Here is a 21,492-nt window from a genome sequence, read left to right on the forward strand (position 1 = left end):
CGCGCGCTCCTAACGCTCCGGTCTATGACGTGACGCGTCATCGCGTACGCGTCATAGACTAGAGCGCACACCACATATCTCCCCCCTTTTAATATGAACAAAATAACATCCCCCCCCCCAGCAAGCTGGGTGTCCGGTGGACAGGTCATAGTCAATGGGGGCGCAGGGTCAGGCCCCTTCCTACTGTCCATCCATAACAAAGTCCCTGTACCGCAAGGGCGCCGTGACAGGCCTGCCACTGCGGGTGTGTCTTACCGGCATGTTCTCCTTCACTTCAGGCTCACACCGTGATTTCTCACCCTCTCTCGAATCTTCTCTCTGTGTTACAATCGCTGGTGCCTCTTCTCTGTCAGTAAACTCTTGATTGGGCGCATCTATCTCATTGTCCGCTTCTGCTCCTTCCCACTGGTCTACCACATTTGACTCTGGTTGGGGCATTGCTACTTGGCTGTCTATCCGTGTCTCATTCTCCTCCAACTTGGGCCACCTTATTATCTTGTTAACTCTGGCCATGCGGTCTTGGGACCACACCTTCCCGTCGCTAAGGAGTGCCGCTCTGCCTCGCACCTCCTTGACCTGTAGTGGCTGGCTAAACTTGCTTTCGCCTTTCCTTTGCATGGTAGGGAGTTTGACCCTGACCCACTCTCCTTCCTCCAGACTTGTTTCCTTTACATTACGTCGTTTATCGTAGTGGGCGGCGTAGATCTTCTGGGCCTTCTCCAAGTTGTGCTGCACCACTGCAGGAGACCACTTGCTGGTGATGGTCTTTTCCCTCCACACTACGTTGTCACGTGTGAATGGATGTCGGCCTCTTAGTACCTGGAAGGGGCTGTACCCCACGGCCGTGGGGGTGATTCTGTAGGCCCACAGCATACTCATCACTTCCGTCTCCCAGTCTTTTCCCTGCGAGATAGCTGCCTGTATGGATCCCATTAACACGCGGTTAAACCGCTCCACTTGACCGTTGCAGGCCGGATGGTACACAGCTGTGTGCCTCGATTCAATCCCGTTTCTCCTCATAAACCGGACCCATTTATCCGATACAAATTGTGGACCATTGTCACTGAGGATAGTTTTGGGTATGCCCTCTCTCAAGAAGACCGAAGATAGAAATTTCAAAATAGTTTCCGTTTCCATGGACTCTTGTATGTCCACTTCAGGCCATTTGGAGTACTTGTCCATGATGACGCATATGTATTTGTTCACTCCTCTGCTGTCCAGGATGGGCCCTAAAATGTCTATGGCCACATTTTCCCAGGGGCCTTGAGGGGTGTCGAACTTCCCTAGTGCCGGTCTGAGGGGACGTAACACTTTGTCTGCTCCCTGGCACTGTCCACACTCCCTCACTTGTCTTTCAATTTGTGCGTCCATACCCGGCCACCAGTACATCAGCTTGACTCTTGCCTTGGTTTTCACTATGCCCAAATGACCCTCATGTAGCTGCTCCAACAGTTTGGGTATTAGGGAATCCGGGGGTACGACCCTCTCACCTCTATACAAGAATATCCCTGAATCACTTACGGACAGTTCCTCCCTCATTTCGAAGAACCTCCGCACTCCTTCTGTAAGCATTTTTTTGTTCGGCCAACCGGTGGTGAGGTGCCTTTTTACCTCCATCTTCTCCTCGTCCCTATCGTAGGCAGCCTTCCATTCCTGAGCACTGATCGTTGTCTCATGGTCCTCCATGCTGGCCACCATCTCTTCGCTGTCCTGGGCATCTTCCGGCGCTTTTTCCATGGCCGCAGCCCTGCTGAGGTAATCAGCAACCCTGTTTTGTGTCCCAGGCAGATACTCCACATCATATGTGTAGTCCAGCAGTTTCAAGGTCATCTTTGCAATTCTCGGGGTCGCCGTATCATGACCCGAGGAAGTCAAAACTTTTACAAGTGGCTTGTGATCTGTCTGGAGTTTAAATCTGGTGCCCCAAATAAACTGGCGAAACTTGTTCATCGCCCATGTGACCGCCAGCATCTCTTTTTCGATCACACTGTACCTCTGTTCTGTTGGGGACAGTGCCCTGGATGCAAAGCTGATCGTCTCCGTAGACCCATCTTCTCTCACTTGCGCCAAGACCGCCCCCAAACCTTTGTCGCTCGCATCTGTGGTTACTATGGTCTTGCCATCGGGCATGAATCCTTGCAGTGGGATGGCCTGGCTGATGCAATCCTTGACGGTGTCAAATTCTAGCTGGGCTTCCGCATCCCATTCAAATTTGGACTTGTCCCTGGTTAGCTGCCTCATTTTGTGTGTTCGGGTGGCGAAGTGTCTCACAAATTTACTATAATACTCGGCCATTCCCAGGAATGACCGCACTTCTTCCTTCGAGCATGGGGCCTTGGCTTTCTTGATAGCCTCCACATTCTGTACCTTCGGTGTGATCCCATGCGTCCCTATTTCGTGGCCCAAGTACGTCACGGCCTGTGTCCCAATCCGGCACTTGCTCCATTCCGCCGTCATGCCTTTGTCCTGCAGCACCCCTAGGACCTTGTGCAGCTTTTTGTCGTGATCACCTTTGGATGAGCCCATCACCAGGATGTCATCTTGAAAATACTGCACCCCCGATATGTCCTTAAACAATCTATGCATGAGCTTCTGAAACACAGCCGCGGCGGAAGCTAGGCCAAAGGGCATTCTCCTAAATTGGTAACATCCAAAAGGTGTTATGAAAGCCGTGTACCTCCTGCTCGCCGGGTGGAGCTCAATCTGGTAGTACGCTGACGTGAGGTCTATTGTGGTGAAATGAGTAACTCCTTTTGTTTTCGCCAACATCTCCTCTATTCTGGGGAGCGGAAACCTCTCCACTATGAGATTTTTATTGAGTTCCCGAAGGTCCACACAGAGGCGGACCTTGCCGTTGGGTTTCCTGACCACCACCAAGGGCGAGAGCCACTCTGCACTGTCCACTGGCTCAATGATGCCCTGATCCTCCAGTCTCATCAATTCTTGATGTACCAGTTCGCTCGTGGAGATGGGTATGTTTCGGACTTTGTGCACCACAGGTACTGCTCCTTCCTTGAGGACCATTTTGTGTACGAATTTGTCCAGTTTGCCCACTGTGCCCTCGAAGACTTTCGGGTATGCTGATTTCCAATCTTCGTCTCTGTCAAGGGGCCATTCATCTGTCAAAAGTATTTGTTCCTTCCCCCCAGGGTTGAGGATGATGCCCAGGTCTCCTGCGTCTCTCCATCCCAGCACAGATGGGCCTTTTTCCGCCACATACAGGGTGCACGTGGCCGTCCTTCCTCTGAATTCAAATTCAAAGTCCCGGCACCCCACTAGGGGAATGGCGTTCTCGGTGTATGATATGGGCCTGATGTCCGGAGGCCATAAGTCTGGCCCTACAACCGGAGCGAAATCCTCTTCCCAGATGGACTTTTGCACGATGGTCCAGGGGGATCCTGAGTCCACCGCCACGTGTACTTTCACCCCTCCAATGAGCATGTCCGTGCGGGGTTTATCACTTCTCTTCCCTGCCACCTCCAGCACTTGGTCCTCGATGCACAGCACCAAATCACCTTCGTCCAACTCCTCTTCTCCGCTCACATCTACGGTGGCTGCTTCTACACACTTGACTGAGGATTTCGACCCTTTCTTCCGACATACCTTTTCGAAATGTCCGGTCAAACCGCAGAACGCGCACCTGGCGCGGAAGGCGGGACATCTTTGGTCCTGAGCCGTGTGCGCCGTGCTGCCGCACCTGTAGCACGCGAATTTGCTGCTGGGGCTGGGGCGACTCGTCTGCTTTCCCGCTCCTCTGGTGTCTTTCCGCATCTCTCCGTACCTGCCCTTTGGATTGCTGGAGTGAGGTACCTCGTCGATCTTATTAATCATTTGCCTTGGCACACTCTCCCTTTTCGCTGCATCTGCTCCTCGCTTGGACATCTCTGCTTTCTTGACCATCGCCACCACCTCCTTGAGAGAGGTTTCATTCATTGCCCATAACTTATCTTGGACGGCTCTGCTGGTCGTGTGCATCACGATCTGGTCTTTTATGTATTCGTCTTGGAGGACACCATACTGACACGTGATGGCCAAGCGTCGTAGAGCTGCCACATAATCATCCACGGATTCACCCGCCTCTTGTTTTCTCTGCTGAAAGTTGTAGCGATCTATGGAGACGCACACTGCTGGACGGTAGTGGCTGTCCAAATCATCGAGTGCATTCTTGAAGACATCTGTCTCTGCTGCACCCCTCTCCTTGGGTACTAGATTCTTGAATACCCTCGCCCCTTCTGGGCCTAAATTGTGGAGCAACAATCTCTTCCTTCTTGCCGGGGTGTATTCCGCTTCACCCTCGTCTTCCAGGGCTTCTATGTAGTTTAGAAAGTATTCTTTCCAGTCCTCCCATTTTAACTGCGGCTCACCCGGTCTGGGTAGGAATGGTACCGGTGCCATCAAGGCTGAGGCTTGGTTTGCCATTCTTGCTTCACCTCTGGGGTTCTCCTCCTGTGCACCTGACTGGTTGAACCCCCCGGATGTTCCTGCACTTCCTGCTGCGTCCACTTGACTCCTGGGACTGCCTGGGGTACTGTCCCTTATGGGCGGCGTGAGGTTATCTTCCTGTGTCTCTACCTCTGACTTGGGGGTGATGCCCTTGGCTGCCAGGGTGCTGGCTATGAGTTCTGTACTTTGGGCAGCACTGACCTGGTGAGTTGAACTGTTTCCCGGTCTTTCTCGTGGTTTCTGCGCTGCTGCCACGCCCTGTGCTCTTGCTGGTTGTTGTCCTGTCCCTCTGGCTGAAGTGGGACTGTTAGGAGGATGTAGATCCAGTTTTGTGTGCACGGTGATGTTCTAGGTGCCAGCCTCGTCGCCAATGTAATGTCTGGTCTTCCCCCTTCAAGTACACACTGAAGCCTGTGTAATGGTAACAAGTATTTATTGTCATTTAAATACAATTCTCCTGAGCCAGGGCGCCGAGCGTCTTGCTGTGCCTAGCTCCGGTCGCCAACTGCCTATTCTCGTTTCGCGCCTTCGCTATTGCTGCCTTCTGCGCATGCGCGCGCTCCTAACGCTCCGGTCTATGACGTGACGCGTCATCGCGTACGCGTCATAGACTAGAGCGCACACCACACCCTTTGACTTACATTGACATGTAGGCGGTTTTAGTCATGAGACCCCTAAAATAAAGTTTAGCATTCAGCCGAAGGGACACGAGGAAAGAAAGGCGGTTTAATATTCAGAACATTTGAGCAGATACCCCCGAAGAAGGTCAAGCAGACCGAAATGCATTGGGTAGAATGGAATGTTCTGGAACTATGAAGTTTTAAGTTAAAGCCTGCGATTAAGCCTGGATGGGCATTCACAGAGCAGCAAGATGCATAAAACATGAAAAACTTTGTCTTTGACGTGATGGTGAAAAAACGAAAAAATGAGTAAATTTTGAAACAAAACTTGGAATAAAAACTGGATGAATTTGGTGAAAAAATGAATACGTGTGAATATCATTTACACTTGTGCATACGGTTGTGCAACTCCTTTGTGGCACGGACGTTCCGCGCCACCTACAGAACCCTTAAAATAAAGCCATTATTGGCTAAAAAAAACAAACAACGAGTCTCCCGCTTGAATCGGTTCTGTTGGCATGTATGGTGGAACACAATAACACAGCTTGCTTACACCTTCAGAAGTCACGCTGCTACAGAACTCAAAGAGCTCCCATTGTACTACTTGCGAGTGAGACTCTCGCATTTGGGATTTAAGTTAAGTTCGAGCTCTCACTGGGCTGAATACGACACCTCGCAGGAAGTGCTAGAACCTAAACATTAAAGTAAACGCCCGTATGAACTCTCCTGTTTGTAGAACAGCTCCTGCGAGAAGTAACGGTGTAGTGAATCGCTGGCTGAGCCGTGGGAGCCATGTTCACAAAATTGTTGGTGAGGTCTAGGGTCACATGACACAATTTTGAATATGTGGTGTGCGCTCTAGTCTATGACGCGTACGCGATGACGCGTCACGTCATAGACCGGAGCGTTAGGAGCGCGCGCATGCGCAGAAGGCAGCAATAGCGAAGGCGCGAAACGAGAATAGGCAGTTGGCGACCGGAGCTAGGCACAGCAAGACGCTCGGCGCCCTGGCTCAGGAGAATTGTATTTAAATGACAATAAATACTTGTTACCATTACACAGGCTTCAGTGTGTACTTGAAGGGGGAAGACCAGACATTACATTGGCGACGAGGCTGGCACCTAGAACATCACCGTGCACACAAAACTGGATCTACATCCTCCTAACAGTCCCACTTCAGCCAGAGGGACAGGACAACAACCAGCAAGAGCACAGGGCGTGGCAGCAGCGCAGAAACCACGAGAAAGACCGGGAAACAGTTCAACTCACCAGGTCAGTGCTGCCCAAAGTACAGAACTCATAGCCAGCACCCTGGCAGCCAAGGGCATCACCCCCAAGTCAGAGGTAGAGACACAGGAAGATAACCTCACGCCGCCCATAAGGGACAGTACCCCAGGCAGTCCCAGGAGTCAAGTGGACGCAGCAGGAAGTGCAGGAACATCCGGGGGGTTCAACCAGTCAGGTGCACAGGAGGAGAACCCCAGAGGTGAAGCAAGAATGGCAAACCAAGCCTCAGCCTTGATGGCACCGGTACCATTCCTACCCAGACCGGGTGAGCCGCAGTTAAAATGGGAGGACTGGAAAGAATACTTTCTAAACTACATAGAAGCCCTGGAAGACGAGGGTGAAGCGGAATACACCCCGGCAAGAAGGAAGAGATTGTTGCTCCACAATTTAGGCCCAGAAGGGGCGAGGGTATTCAAGAATCTAGTACCCAAGGAGAGGGGTGCAGCAGAGACAGATGTCTTCAAGAATGCACTCGATGATTTGGACAGCCACTACCGTCCAGCAGTGTGCGTCTCCATAGATCGCTACAACTTTCAGCAGAGAAAACAAGAGGCGGGTGAATCCGTGGATGATTATGTGGCAGCTCTACGACGCTTGGCCATCACGTGTCAGTATGGTGTCCTCCAAGACGAATACATAAAAGACCAGATCGTGATGCACACGACCAGCAGAGCCGTCCAAGATAAGTTATGGGCAATGAATGAAACCTCTCTCAAGGAGGTGGTGGCGATGGTCAAGAAAGCAGAGATGTCCAAGCAAGGAGCAGATGCAGCGAAAAGGGAGAGTGTGCCAAGGCAAATGATTAATAAGATCGACGAGGTACCTCACTCCAGCAATCCAAAGGGCAGGTACGGAGAGATGCGGAAAGACACCAGAGGAGCGGGAAAGCAGACGAGTCGCCCCAGCCCCAGCAGCAAATTCGCGTGCTACAGGTGCGGCAGCACGGCGCACACGGCTCAGGACCAAAGATGTCCCGCCTTCCGCGCCAGGTGCGCGTTCTGCGGTTTGACCGGACATTTCGAAAAGGTATGTCGGAAGAAAGGGTCGAAATCCTCAGTCAAGTGTGTAGAAGCAGCCACCGTAGATGTGAGCGGAGAAGAGGAGTTGGACGAAGGTGATTTGGTGCTGTGCATCGAGGACCAAGTGCTGGAGGTGGCAGGGAAGAGAAGTGATAAACCCCGCACGGACATGCTCATTGGAGGGGTGAAAGTACACGTGGCGGTGGACTCAGGATCCCCCTGGACCATCGTGCAAAAGTCCATCTGGGAAGAGGATTTCGCTCCGGTTGTAGGGCCAGACTTATGGCCTCCGGACATCAGGCCCATATCATACACCGAGAACGCCATTCCCCTAGTGGGGTGCCGGGACTTTGAATTTGAATTCAGAGGAAGGACGGCCACGTGCACCCTGTATGTGGCGGAAAAAGGCCCATCTGTGCTGGGATGGAGAGACGCAGGAGACCTGGGCATCATCCTCAACCCTGGGGGGAAGGAACAAATACTTTTGACAGATGAATGGCCCCTTGACAGAGACGAAGATTGGAAATCAGCATACCCGAAAGTCTTCGAGGGCACAGTGGGCAAACTGGACAAATTCGTACACAAAATGGTCCTCAAGGAAGGAGCAGTACCTGTGGTGCACAAAGTCCGAAACATACCCATCTCCACGAGCGAACTGGTACATCAAGAATTGATGAGACTGGAGGATCAGGGCATCATTGAGCCAGTGGACAGTGCAGAGTGGCTCTCGCCCTTGGTGGTGGTCAGGAAACCCAACGGCAAGGTCCGCCTCTGTGTGGACCTTCGGGAACTCAATAAAAATCTCATAGTGGAGAGGTTTCCGCTCCCCAGAATAGAGGAGATGTTGGCGAAAACAAAAGGAGTTACTCATTTCACCACAATAGACCTCACGTCAGCGTACTACCAGATTGAGCTCCACCCGGCGAGCAGGAGGTACACGGCTTTCATAACACCTTTTGGATGTTACCAATTTAGGAGAATGCCCTTTGGCCTAGCTTCCGCCGCGGCTGTGTTTCAGAAGCTCATGCATAGATTGTTTAAGGACATATCGGGGGTGCAGTATTTTCAAGATGACATCCTGGTGATGGGCTCATCCAAAGGTGATCACGACAAAAAGCTGCACAAGGTCCTAGGGGTGCTGCAGGACAAAGGCATGACGGCGGAATGGAGCAAGTGCCGGATTGGGACACAGGCCGTGACGTACTTGGGCCACGAAATAGGGACGCATGGGATCACACCGAAGGTACAGAATGTGGAGGCTATCAAGAAAGCCAAGGCCCCATGCTCGAAGGAAGAAGTGAGGTCATTCCTGGGAATGGCCGAGTAGTATAGTAAATTTGTGAGACACTTCGCCACCCGAACACACAAAATGAGGCAGCTAACCAGGGACAAGTCCAAATTTGAATGGGATGCGGAAGCCCAGCTAGAATTTGACACCGTCAAGGATTGCATCAGCCAGGCCATCCCACTGCAAGGATTCATGCCCGATGGCAAGACCATAGTAACCACAGATGCGAGCGACAAAGGTTTGGGGGCGGTCTTGGCGCAAGTGAGAGAAGATGGGTCTACGGAGACGATCAGCTTTGCATCCAGGGCACTGTCCCCAACAGAACAGAGGTACAGTGTGATCGAAAAAGAGATGCTGGCGGTCACATGGGCGATGAACAAGTTTCGCCAGTTTATTTGGGGCACCAGATTTAAACTCCAGACAGATCACAAGCCACTTGTAAAAGTTTTGACTTCCTCGGGTCATGATACGGCGACCCCGAGAATTGCAAAGATGACCTTGAAACTGCTGGACTACACATATGATGTGGAGTATCTGCCTGGGACACAAAACAGGGTTGCTGATTACCTCAGCAGGGCTGCGGCCATGGAAAAAGCGCCGGAAGATGCCCAGGACAGCGAAGAGATGGTGGCCAGCATGGAGGACCATGAGACAACGATCAGTGCTCAGGAATGGAAGGCTGCCTACGATAGGGACGAGGAGAAGATGGAGGTAAAAAGGCACCTCACCACCGGTTGGCCGAACAAAAAAATGCTTACAGAAGGAGTGCGGAGGTTCTTCGAAATGAGGGAGGAACTGTCCGTAAGTGATTCAGGGATATTCTTGTATAGAGGTGAGAGGGTCGTACCCCCGGATTCCCTAATACCCAAACTGTTGGAGCAGCTACATGAGGGTCATTTGGGCATAGTGAAAACCAAGGCAAGAGTCAAGCTGATGTACTGGTGGCCGGGTATGGACGCACAAATTGAAAGACAAGTGAGGGAGTGTGGACAGTGCCAGGGAGCAGACAAAGTGTTACGTCCCCTCAGACCGGCACTAGGGAAGTTCGACACCCCTCAAGGCCCCTGGGAAAATGTGGCCATAGACATTTTAGGGCCCATCCTGGACAGCAGAGGAGTGAACAAATACATATGCGTCATCATGGACAAGTACTCCAAATGGCCTGAAGTGGACATACAAGAGTCCATGGAAACGGAAACTATTTTGAAATTTCTATCTTCGGTCTTCTTGAGAGAGGGCATACCCAAAACTATCCTCAGTGACAATGGTCCACAATTTGTATCGGATAAATGGGTCCGGTTTATGAGGAGAAACGGGATTGAATCGAGGCACACAGCTGTGTACCATCCGGCCTGCAACGGTCAAGTGGAGCGGTTTAACCGCGTGTTAATGGGATCCATACAGGCAGCTATCTCGCAGGGAAAAGACTGGGAGACGGAAGTGAGGAGTATGCTGTGGGCCTACAGAATCACCCCCACGGCCGTGGGGTACAGCCCCTTCCAGGTACTAAGAGGCCGACATCCATTCACACGTGACAACGTAGTGTGGAGGGAAAAGACCATCACCAGCAAGTGGTCTCCTGCAGTGGTGCAGCACAACTTGGAGAAGGCCCAGAAGATCTACGCCGCCCACTACGATAAACGACGTAATGTAAAGGAAACAAGTCTGGAGGAAGGAGAGTGGGTCAGGGTCAAACTCCCTACCATGCAAAGGAAAGGCGAAAGCAAGTTTAGCCAGCCACTACAGGTCAAGGAGGTGCGAGGCAGAGCGGCACTCCTTAGCGACGGGAAGGTGTGGTCCCAAGACCGCATGGCCAGAGTTAACAAGATAATAAGGTGGCCCAAGTTGGAGGAGAATGAGACACGGATAGACAGCCAAGTAGCAATGCCCCAACCAGAGTCAAATGTGGTAGACCAGTGGGAAGGAGCAGAAGCGGACAATGAGATAGATGCGCCCAATCAAGAGTTTACTGACAGAGAAGAGGCACCAGCGATTGTAACACAGAGAGAAGATTTGAGAGAGGGTGAGAAATCACGGTGTGAGCCTGAAGTGAAGGAGAACATGCCGGTAAGACACACCCGCAGTGGCAGGCCTGTCACGGCGCCCTTGCGGTACAGGGACTTTGTTATGGATGGACAGTAGGAAGGGGCCTGACCCTGCGCCCCCATTGACTATGACCTGTCCACCGGACACCCAGCTTGCTGGGGGGGGGGATGTTATTTTGTTCATATTAAAAGGGGGGAGATATGTGGTGTGCGCTCTAGTCTATGACGCGTACGCGATGACGCGCCACGTCATAGACCGGAGCGTTAGGAGCGCGCGCATGCGCAGAAGGCAGCAATAGCGAAGGCGCGAAACGAGAATAGGCAGTTGGCGACCGGAGCTAGGCACAGCAAGACGCTCGGCGCCCTGGCTCAGGAGAATTGTATTTAAATGACAATAAATACTTGTTACCATTACACAGGCTTCAGTGTGTACTTGAAGGGGGAAGACCAGACATTACAGAATATAAATAGGAAATCGTTGTAGGGGGGGCGAAGGCGAAAAGCGTAACCACCTGCATAATTGGTGCAATATGATCTGTATTTAACGTTGGACAAGACTGGGCATGTCATTGGCAAATTCTTCCTCTTTTGCTCTCACATTGCCCCCATGTGGTGCTGCAACCGTCGACAAGTCACTGCCTCTGCTGGGATGGCATTGTAGACCACATACAGGTTCAAGGGTTGTGCCACGGAAGTCGGGCATCTTGAGAAAGAAACCGAGAAGACCGCAGCAATCACACCCTTCAACATTGGGGGTTAGTTAGCTGCAAATACGCCATATGAATCTGATCAGTGAATTAAGCTGCAACACCATTAAAATGGATGACAGATTTTTTTTAGCATTCAGTGGGGTAAGGTGGCTCACACACCATACTTGGGCTTGACTGCATTTTTTCCCTACTGACACGTTCTGCACTGTTGAGAGATAAGTACCGGCAGGTCGTCTCCAAATATGTTGAGAGGTAAGTACCACCAGGAAGCAGCATGTGCTTCAGTAACAAGTTTATTCACATTAATATGTAGTAACCCACTTACTGTAAGTCACATTTCTAGGGAATCCAAACTGCATCTAAGTGCTCGGTTGTGGATACCATGGAGAGGGAATGAGCTGAGTTTAAACAATAACCTGCATGAAAGTAAACAATGCACGAGGCACAGCGAGATACAGCTTGTCATCAACTGAATATAACACATGTGCCAATAACCTAAACAAAGAATTGCATGCTAAAAGCTAACGCTACATGCACATAAAGGGAAACTTTATGAATCTTCTTCAAAGGATTTTGAGTTGTTATTTTAGCGATCAGCTTAAGTCAACAGAAAATGCATTTAATTCATTCATAGACCCCAGGTTCCAATGAAGTACACGATGCAGTGCATAAATAGGCAAGGGGGATAGGGACAATTTTGGGCAGGACTATTGTATTCTAAGTTTTCAGTGGTAAAGGATTTAGCAACTATTTCACCTTTATGGAATGGACGTTTGCTGTAATCTTTCTTTAAGAGGGAAACTGTTTTTACTTGGAAGCATGTTAGCTGATCTCTCTACTAGATGGCAGATGTAAATTGCTTGTAGGATTATTGTTTTAGATGTTAACCAACTGAATGCAAGAGAACAACGATAGGTGTCAGGTGGAGAAATTAATGGGGAAGTTAGCGTGTGCTGAAGAACAGCATGTTGAGGATATTGCTTCAGGGGGGGATAGCAGCGAAAGCCAATATGTATTGGTGGCGGTTAAAGCAGCACTGCAGAAGGAAGTAACTCAGAAGGCGATCAGCAAGTTCCAAACTTCTAGGGCCAAGCGGTATGAAACAGGGGAGCAAGCTGGTAGAGCTCTAGCCCTCCGGTTAAGGCAGGAAAAAGCTAAAAATTTAATTTCTCATATAGAAGAGGATGGGAATGAATATACTGAAGTGAAGGATATAGTGATGGTGTTTGAACTTTTACAAAAAGCTTTATGATGAGTAGGATTGTGTTAGGAATCAGGGGGGTGAGTATTTGGATAGGGGCCCTCACTTGGATAATGCAGTTGGAGAAGAACTTGATAAAGATATTACGCAGAGTGAGGTCGTAGCCGCATTGCGGGAATTAGCCCCTGGTAAGGCTTCAGGCCCAGACGGGATCCCCCTTGAGGTGTACAGTGCGATTGAATCTGAGATCGCCCCACTGTTGGCGGATTTGTTTAACGGGGTTATGTACTCAGGGGTGGTCCCTGATTCATGGAAGGAAGATGGCCATGATCCTGCTCGACGCAGAAAGCCTTTGACTGTGTTGTTTGGAGCTTTCTCTGGGGTATCCTGGCTGGGAGAGGTTTTGGCGAGAAAATTATTAGAGCTCTTAAAGCCATGTATTCAGATCCGATAGAAAGGGTGATGGTTATGGGCGAGAAATCGGATAAAATCGATATTAAGAGAGGGACGCGTCCCGGTTGTCCCTGCTCCCCCATCCTCTTCTCCCTCTATATCGATCCTCTTATCCAGAATATATTAGAGTGCCCTAGGATAACCCCTGTGATCTTTAATGGTTATGTGAATACAATTCTGGCTTATGCCGATGACCTGGCGGTTATCACCACTAACCCACAGCAGGCACTCCCCGCTCTGGCCCAGATGGCGAAGATCTTTGGTTATGGCTCAGGGTACCTATTGAACGAATCAAAAACACAGATAATCTGCTCGAAAAATATAGTTGAATCCGATTCTAGATTCGTAGATTCTGCTACATACTTAGGGGTGAAAATCAATGCCTCAGTGGACCGAATTGTGGAAGAAAATTACTCCCCACTTATTAAGTCTATAGAAGCTGAATTAAAAAGAATAGATGTGCTGCATCTTTCGTTGGTAGGGAGGGTCAATGCACTAAAAATGTTAATGTTTCCCAGAGTGTTGTACCTGTTTCGGGCCATACCCTTATTCATTGATGAAATAATAATGAAAAATCTGGAGTCCATATTTATAAGATTCATTTGGCAGTATGGCAAGGTTAGGCGATCTACCAGCCTTATGTCACTACCCAGGAAAAGGGGGTGATGGCACTCCCGAATTTAAGACTCTATCACTGATCTTGCCTCCTGATCCAAATGTCTATTTTCTTCCACTGTGAGGTGGGCCCCGGGGCGGAAAATACCGGAGTACAGAGTCCTCCCCCGATTTTTAAGATGCTGTTGGGGGGGGCACAACTGGTCTGCTGCTGTGGGAAGTGGAAAGGAGTTACTATAAAAAGGCCAGATTTAAGACTTTGTATGGGCTATCCTGAAATTTTTTAATGTCCCAAAGATAAATACATATTTACATCTCGGTAATTCTAGCCTCCTTCCTCAGTTGAGAGCAGACAGGAATCTTCAGGTTTGGAAGGGTTTGGGAGTTAAGACCCTTGGGGATATTATGGAGGGAGATAAGATAGCGGGGTTTGATGTTTTACAAAGTAGGTTTGGTATTCCAGCCGACCACTGGCTTCTGTATGGCCAAATAGTTAGAACTCTTAAAGCCCTAAGACCAAAGCTCCCGCCCCCGGTGGATCTTCCCATAGTCGAGGTACTAGCTAGAGGGTGTAAGAAGATCAAAGTAGTGTATAATCCTCTTCTAACAAGGATCCAAGATGATATTGAGAAAACGGAAAGTAATTGGGCTACAAAATTAGGAAATCCCGATGTTGACCTGGATCTTGCCTTATGCTTGAATAAAAAGATATTTCGGGCTTCTAACCTACGGGCCCAGCACTATAAAACAGTCTTTAACCTTTATCATACCCCGGCAAAATTATTCGCCTGGGGGTAAGGGAAGAAGACAGGTGCCCTAGATGTAATGTCGGCCAAGCAGATATTCTACATATGTTCTTCCACTGTAATCTGCAGGGCCCAATAAGGGATGAGATAATGAAATTCTGGGAGGGGCTGCTAGGTCATAAGATCAATCTATCCCCTACCCTGATGTTACTGGGTATGGATTCTAAGCTGAACCTAGGGAAGGATGAGGAAGCCTTAGTTTTTATGCCAGTTGCTGTACTCCGGATTTTAATCTCGGCAGGCTGGAAAGATGTTACTGCTCCATCCTTCCAGATGTGGCTCTCGCGATTATTGGGTATACATAATGTTGAGTTCACCTTACATGAGGTGAAGGGTGTTAAAAAACGGGAGATGGGAAGACTCATCTGGGCCCCCATTACAAAGTGGAGGGAAGCAAGATTGTGATTTAGGAGGCAGTATGACAATGTCATTTATAAGAATGTTTAGCTGGGTAGGCCTATGGTAATTGGTTTTTATCATCATTCCTTTATCATTAACTGTGCATTTATTCTCTGATTGTTATTGCTAATCATGTGTATATTGGTATTCATTTTATGTCGGGCGTGCACCCCGGCTTTTTGTATGTCTATGCTAAATGAAGTGCTATGTCCTTTTATTGCATCTTAACCCCAATAAAAAATGTTTTAAAAAAAAATGAGTGCAAGAGAACAACTTCCTCCTAAGCCAGACTTGGTAGGAGGGGGCAGGTCATAGTGCCAGCTCCCCCCCTACCACAGTTCTGCCGTCCAGCTTGCCCTCAGTCTGCTACTTTCTGCTGCCTTAGGTTTGTGCCTCCTCTGCTCATTTTCTGCCTTTTACTGCACACTATTTTTATCTCCTCTTTGTTCTTTCTGTCCATTATTTTGCCTCTTTCTGCTCGATCCTTGCCATTTTCGCCTCTTTCTGCTCGTTTCTTCCCTCCGTTTCCCTCCTCCCACCATTTCCTTACTCACCACCCATTGCCCTGCATAACTCCCCCCCCCCCCCCGTCCCCAGGACCTACTTAATGAAGGCTGTAGCGCAACCCCATTAAGCAGGTCCTTGTTCTAACTCCCCTTTCGACAGTTCTCCTGTACAGCTGGGCCACAGCCGGCTACACTCTGCTGCCTTCGGTTTGTGCCACCCCAGCTCATTTTCTGCTGCCTTTTCTGCCCTCTATTTCTGCCTCTTTGCTCGTTGTGCCCCTTATTTTGCCTCTTTCTGCCCCTAATTTTGCCTCTTTCTGCTAGTTTCTGATCTGGCTCTTCGACTGAGACATTGTATTCACAGTGCCCAGATACCCCTCGGGGGGACAGTGCTGCGCTATACAAATGCTGATTGATTGGCTTGGAAATGTGCTCCCATCCTGCATCATGTTGACAAGATTTTTTCCAAGTTGAACTAAATGGCCAGTGCATTGATTACGTTCGAGTAAATAACTTTATTGCGTGATTTAAGAAACCATTGCAAATACAGGATTTAGAAGGTATCAAAAAGTGTCATTTAAAATACAATTAAAAGTTCATTTAAAAGAGTGAATAAGTAAAATTCAATATGGGTAAGTATAGTCGGATATAGGTAAAAATGACTGGTGAAGCCTGCCAAGTCATTGTGCCAACGAGTGACCACAGACTGTGGACCCCTCACAAAGTATTTCTGCTGCGTGATCCATAAATCTGACAAGGGCACAGTTTAATTTAGTGTTCCTCGGATCGAAGCAAGCTAGGACTGCTTCCCTACATGTTCTAATCATTTTTGTATTCCATAGGTGCTTGAAGAGGGCCCGTCTTTCAGTCAGCAGCTTGGGGCAAAGACAAATGATATGTATTATGTCTTCCTTATACTCCCAGCAAAGTCGGCATGAGTCTCGCCCTTGCTCTCTTTTCCATTTTGGCAAGTGAGTCAACAAGTTAAGAACTCCCAGTCTCAATGTTAAAAAGCTTCATTTCGTTCGTGCAGTGAAAGATACGGTTAGATACTGCTGTGGGATCAACAAGGAATACGATTGCAGAGTCAGCCACCCGTGACTACTTTTAGCTAGGTGCGCCTTGTCTTCGACTATTGAAAGCTGTTTGGTGCTTATTTTCGACAGCCTTTTGAATTCCTTCTGAGTTACATACATGCTCCAAGGATCCTTTAGGCATAGGGTTGTTAGTCCTTTTAACCAGTAATCATGGCCTGCTCGCCATGAATTCGATTGGAGGGTGGCCCACAAGTAATGTCCTAAGCTGCCTTCCTTTGACAACCTCAGTTTGTGACAACACACAAGAAAAGTCATAGCCCTGGCAAGTGGTTGATGGCAAATTCCCAGTTCCAACCTTATTTGTGCCGGTGATGTTTGGGGTGGTAGCTTAACCCCTTCGATGCTGATGACAGAACGGTTCCGTCATCAGCATTGGCTGAGCTGTGCTGATGACGGAACTGTTCCGTCATGACTCCGCCCGCGCAAGGCGGAGTCAGCATGGGCGGGGAATTCGCGCCGCACGGATGCAGTTAAATACTGATCTGTAGATTTTTGTAATAATTTTGTCCAATTGGCCGCTGTCCAGACCTTTTAGGACTTCGCTACCATAGGTTAGAGTAGGGATGATTTTTGCCTGTGCAACCTGTATAGTTGGTGCAAAAGTTGGGCCTTGTAGTTTCTTCTGAATTGAACCAATTGCAAAAGCAAGTGCATCACCCTTCCTTTTTTTGTTCTTCTAAGTGGGATTTATATTTATCTTTGTTATTGAAAATAACTCCCAGATACTTATGGCTGTGTGATTCCACAACACTTTCATTGTTCAAATTCCAAGGCAGTTTTTTTGCTTTCCCTGGACGGACTGCCAACATTTTCGTCTTCTTATTGTTGATTTGGAGCTCGTTCTTAATTGCGTATTCAGAGGTCGCATCCAGGAGCCTTTGCATTCCAATCTTTGTTTTGCTGAGGAGGACCACGTTATCAGCATACAAAAGGTTTGACAGCAGCAGATCAGCCACTTTAGGGGCATGAGAATTAACCTTGTTTAGGGCGTCAGGAAGGTCAGATAAAAATAGGTTAAAAAGTATCGGGGCCAGTGCATTGATTAGAAACAGAAAGTTGATAGGTAGAATGCTTGCAAGTCTGCAACTGGCATTTTGCGATCCATAAACGTTGCCCTTATGCCACTCCAGACATAACATGCATTCTATATCATTATTAACATTAGTTTCAGTATCTATTCCCTTCCATTCATGACTTTCATAACTGTCATCTGCAAGAGACTTGCGATTTTGTTTGTTCTCAGCGTTCCCCATTGTGTCTCCTGTCGAACTATACAGATTCACATGGGATTGCATCCCTAGCCCTGCAGGAGGAAAGAAGTGGTGTATGCTGCCATACTTCTAGCTTGCATTCCATGGATGCTGTGGGCCAAGCACTGCTGTTTATTTGCAGTCTGCACAACCATCACGTGGTCGTATTTTATTAGATGTCACCCCTTTTTAGGTTTCGCCTGCACAGCACTTGTTTGTGAAATCGCTTGTATTTAACATATCTTAAAAGGAGGTGGGCTAATTTGAGTTCCTGTGCACGAATTATTGTGTCCACCCACTGTTGTGTGGAACTTTTTTTTTTTTTTTTACTTTTCCTGGCTGCACGCATTAAAACAGCTGTGTTACATTCCTGATCATTTCACCTTGACGCCACAGAGGAGTATCCATTTGATCTAACTACATTTTATGTGGGCTTAAGTTCTTGAACTCGATTTTATGACAGTTTTGGGTAGTTGTATTGGTGTGCCAGCATGAACCCTTGTGAAGATTTCGTGGCACACTCTACCCATATTGGAAGAACTGGACAACGCTGCCATCTACTGGTTATTTTTTAAATTGAATATAAAAATTGCTCTGCATACATTTTCTCTTCAGGTTTTATGTTGCTAGGGTACTGAACCGAATACCAATAGTCAAGTCGGATATCTTTGATCTTTGATTTTAGGTTTCACCTGCACAAACAGCTTATTATTAATCGCATAGGCAAAGCCCAATGCACTTACCAATCCTTGTTACTGGTTGTTTTCTTTGTGCAGAAACGTTTGTTAGACCCTTGTTCATTATATTTGGTTTTTTAAAAGAATCTGTCAGAGACTCTCTTGGATATAGGAGTCTGAGCTTGGAGCAAGAATTGCATGGCTCTGCTTGTACTTGAGTAATTAGCATTACATCTGCTGCTCCGACTTTTTCTGGGCACTCCTTCCTACCCTGTCAGCGGACTAGCGCAGCCAGTACCTCCTTACCTCTGGGACCTGTATGCTAAATTAGGATGATATAATGGCAAACATCTGCTTTTAGAATTTAGCAGTCAATATGTGCTTACTAGTTTCTGATACTACATGACTGAGTTTACCTGCCAGACCTCTCACACTAAATTGCCACAGGTGACTCATCCCCTGCTCTCGAGTTGCCATTTTTCTCACATTGGGTTAGGAATCCTTGCAAACAAGTCTGTTCTTCCAAGAAATAGCTGTCCTAGCATGAATTTGATTTAGGAAAGGTCTTGTCAATCGCAAATGACCCCAGCTGTATACTCCATGCCTGTCCGTGATTCTATCCTAATTGCGGGTCCTGTGCGAAAGCATGTGTCTTGTTGGACAGATAGCAGTCCTGGCCCAGCAGCATCTGAGCGTATCAGTTGCTACCTTTATTTAGACATATTGCACACGCCCCAACCGAGCAGCCAGTGGTATATTTAGTGGTGTTGATAATTAGCACCTACTTATTTAACTTCCACCTGTAGCATATTTACCAAGCTCTGCCTTGATGCAGGTATTGCTTTCCCTCACACCATAAGCTCTCAGATATTGTAAGGCCATGATTCACCGTCACCAGTACTACACTGATTTTACTATGTGTGTATAATGGCCCACTCCGGTGAAAATAAATGTCTCCCAATCAAACATTTTTGAGGGCAAGAGTAGTGATAAAAGTACCTCCACACATTTATGCCATCACAGCAGAACAGTACACAAGACCTATTCAATGCAATTTTTATATTGCCGCATAGAGTCATCACCCCTTGTTCGGATTCTGGTTACATACATTTGCTTACAATATCAACTTATGAAAATCAGAGTGAAAAACCATACATGCAGATAACGCATGATAGGTAATACCATTGTGGAGGGGCATTAGGATCCACCTAGGAATGATAAGAAATAGTATGTTACCTTCAGGTCTATAATAGGGTTTCGAGGTTGCTTGTGCTTGCAAGCAGCTGAGATTAATGCACTCATCCCAGCAATCACATTTTTGTTTTCCTAATTTTTCATCTGTTAGCTCATTCGAACCAAAACCAGTTTGCTTTGCCAAACTTAATTAAATTGATGCATTATTGGATGGTGTGCAAATGTGAATCTGGTTTGCCGCCTTTCTGCCCTGTTTACGATGTGGCTTGACGGCGCATCTGTCTCTTGACAATTACATGAGTACAACTGGAAAGTGGCTCCGCCCACATGTTGGGAGCCAGCAGTACATGTTTTGATCGGGCAGAAGTTGTGTGATTGCCCTCCACCACCTGTTATAATTTTTGTTCAATTATCCAGCTGGCTGAGCTTGAACTTTCATGGGCACGCACACGACATTGTAATGCTGTAAAGGTCGGTGTCATAGATAGCTAGATAATTTATGGTGTTAGCCTTTCTCCAGCAGCAGCACTGATGGGAGAAGAGCAGTCCATAACCTGCATGGATTTTTGGGTCTGGCTGGACAATGCAACTGTCACTTGACTTTATAAAATACACCAATATTATTCTACAATTCTTTGCTTCCACACAAATATATCGGCTATTTACTTTTAATGCTTCACATTGCCATACACAATTTTTGTAAGGCCAGACCAATTGCCATTGTCAGTGCTTGTTTGTTTTGTTGGATTGTGGAAAATACTGCTCTAAAGTGCCATACTTGAGACGGAAGTAAATAGCAAACTATATAATTCTATTTCTCCTTCTAGTAAAACTGCAACCGAATGCTCAAAATGGCATATTAATGCACTCATTTTTACCTGGTCTACATTGTAAAACTCCGATTTAAATAAATTGTCAAAACAATAAATAATTTCAAATAATGACTTAAACAACGAAACAGTCCAACAAAATAAAAGTAAACCTAATTATTTGAAGTAAATGTGATATCTGATGAATATATGATGTTACATCAAAGCTGTTCAGAGTGAGAGCCAATGTTTTGTGAAAAAGTGAAATAAATATCCATATAGCATTAGTGGAGAGGCATATAAGTTATGCTATTCTGTAAGGTGCAACATCTAAATTCACCATAATCTTTGGTATTTCTAATCAATCTGTTAACACTAGTACGATTTAGAGTCTCTACAGACGTCTTAAGCTGTATATTACAAGCACCGATGAAATCAATACTGGGCCTTGGGCTATCACTTAATGGTTTTAGTGTGCCATTGAGTTTGCTTTATGTTGTCGGGATGCTGGTTGATAAAGTTGTGCCTGCGTTCATTTTCTACTTAACAATTTTCACATCCATTGAATAATTGTGCCACCCTCTGCTTGCTGCTTATATTACAGGGAAACGTTTCTTTTGAGCACATTTGACATCAACACAATGTAAGCCAGGCGATTTGGTTTTTCAAATACTTGTTCAATTACTCATAGTATAATTTCTTATTTGTGTGAAAGGAATTCAACAGTATTTAAATTAATGTGAAATGATAATGAACAAAGGGCAATATTTAAATATCGCGCATTTCAACAGTTCCATATTTTACCTGTTTCAGTGGTGACATTAATATTCTGTGTACAGATTGGTTTTTTTGTCTTTTTTTATTTTTTATTAAATTGAATATTACTATTTGGAAAAGGGGCCTTCAGTTTATTAAAACTGAACAGGTAGTGAAATATAGATAGTGAACAGGCTAATAGATAAAAAAAAACGCTTGAAATAAACACAAACCACTTTGTGAAGTTTTAAGTAGTAGTTCCTAGGAATCTGCACTGTAAAATGGAAGCTTATACCTTTTTGGTATGTTTAACACCA

General features: G+C 47.2%; 2 protein-coding genes across 4 annotated transcripts in view; one reads left to right on the forward strand and one right to left on the reverse strand.

The window, feature by feature from the left end:
• Window positions 1-21,492, reverse strand: part of MYLK4 (myosin light chain kinase family member 4) — a 997,611-nt gene that overhangs the window by 835,119 nt on the left and 141,000 nt on the right. The window lies entirely within an intron of this gene.
• WRNIP1 (WRN helicase interacting protein 1) overlaps window positions 1-21,492 on the forward strand; it is a 488,996-nt gene that overhangs the window by 948 nt on the left and 466,556 nt on the right. The window lies entirely within an intron of this gene.

This window comes from Lissotriton vulgaris, chromosome 4_1 (assembly GCF_964263255.1).
Source record: "Lissotriton vulgaris chromosome 4_1, aLisVul1.2, whole genome shotgun sequence".
Lineage (NCBI taxonomy): Eukaryota > Metazoa > Chordata > Amphibia > Caudata > Salamandridae > Lissotriton > Lissotriton vulgaris.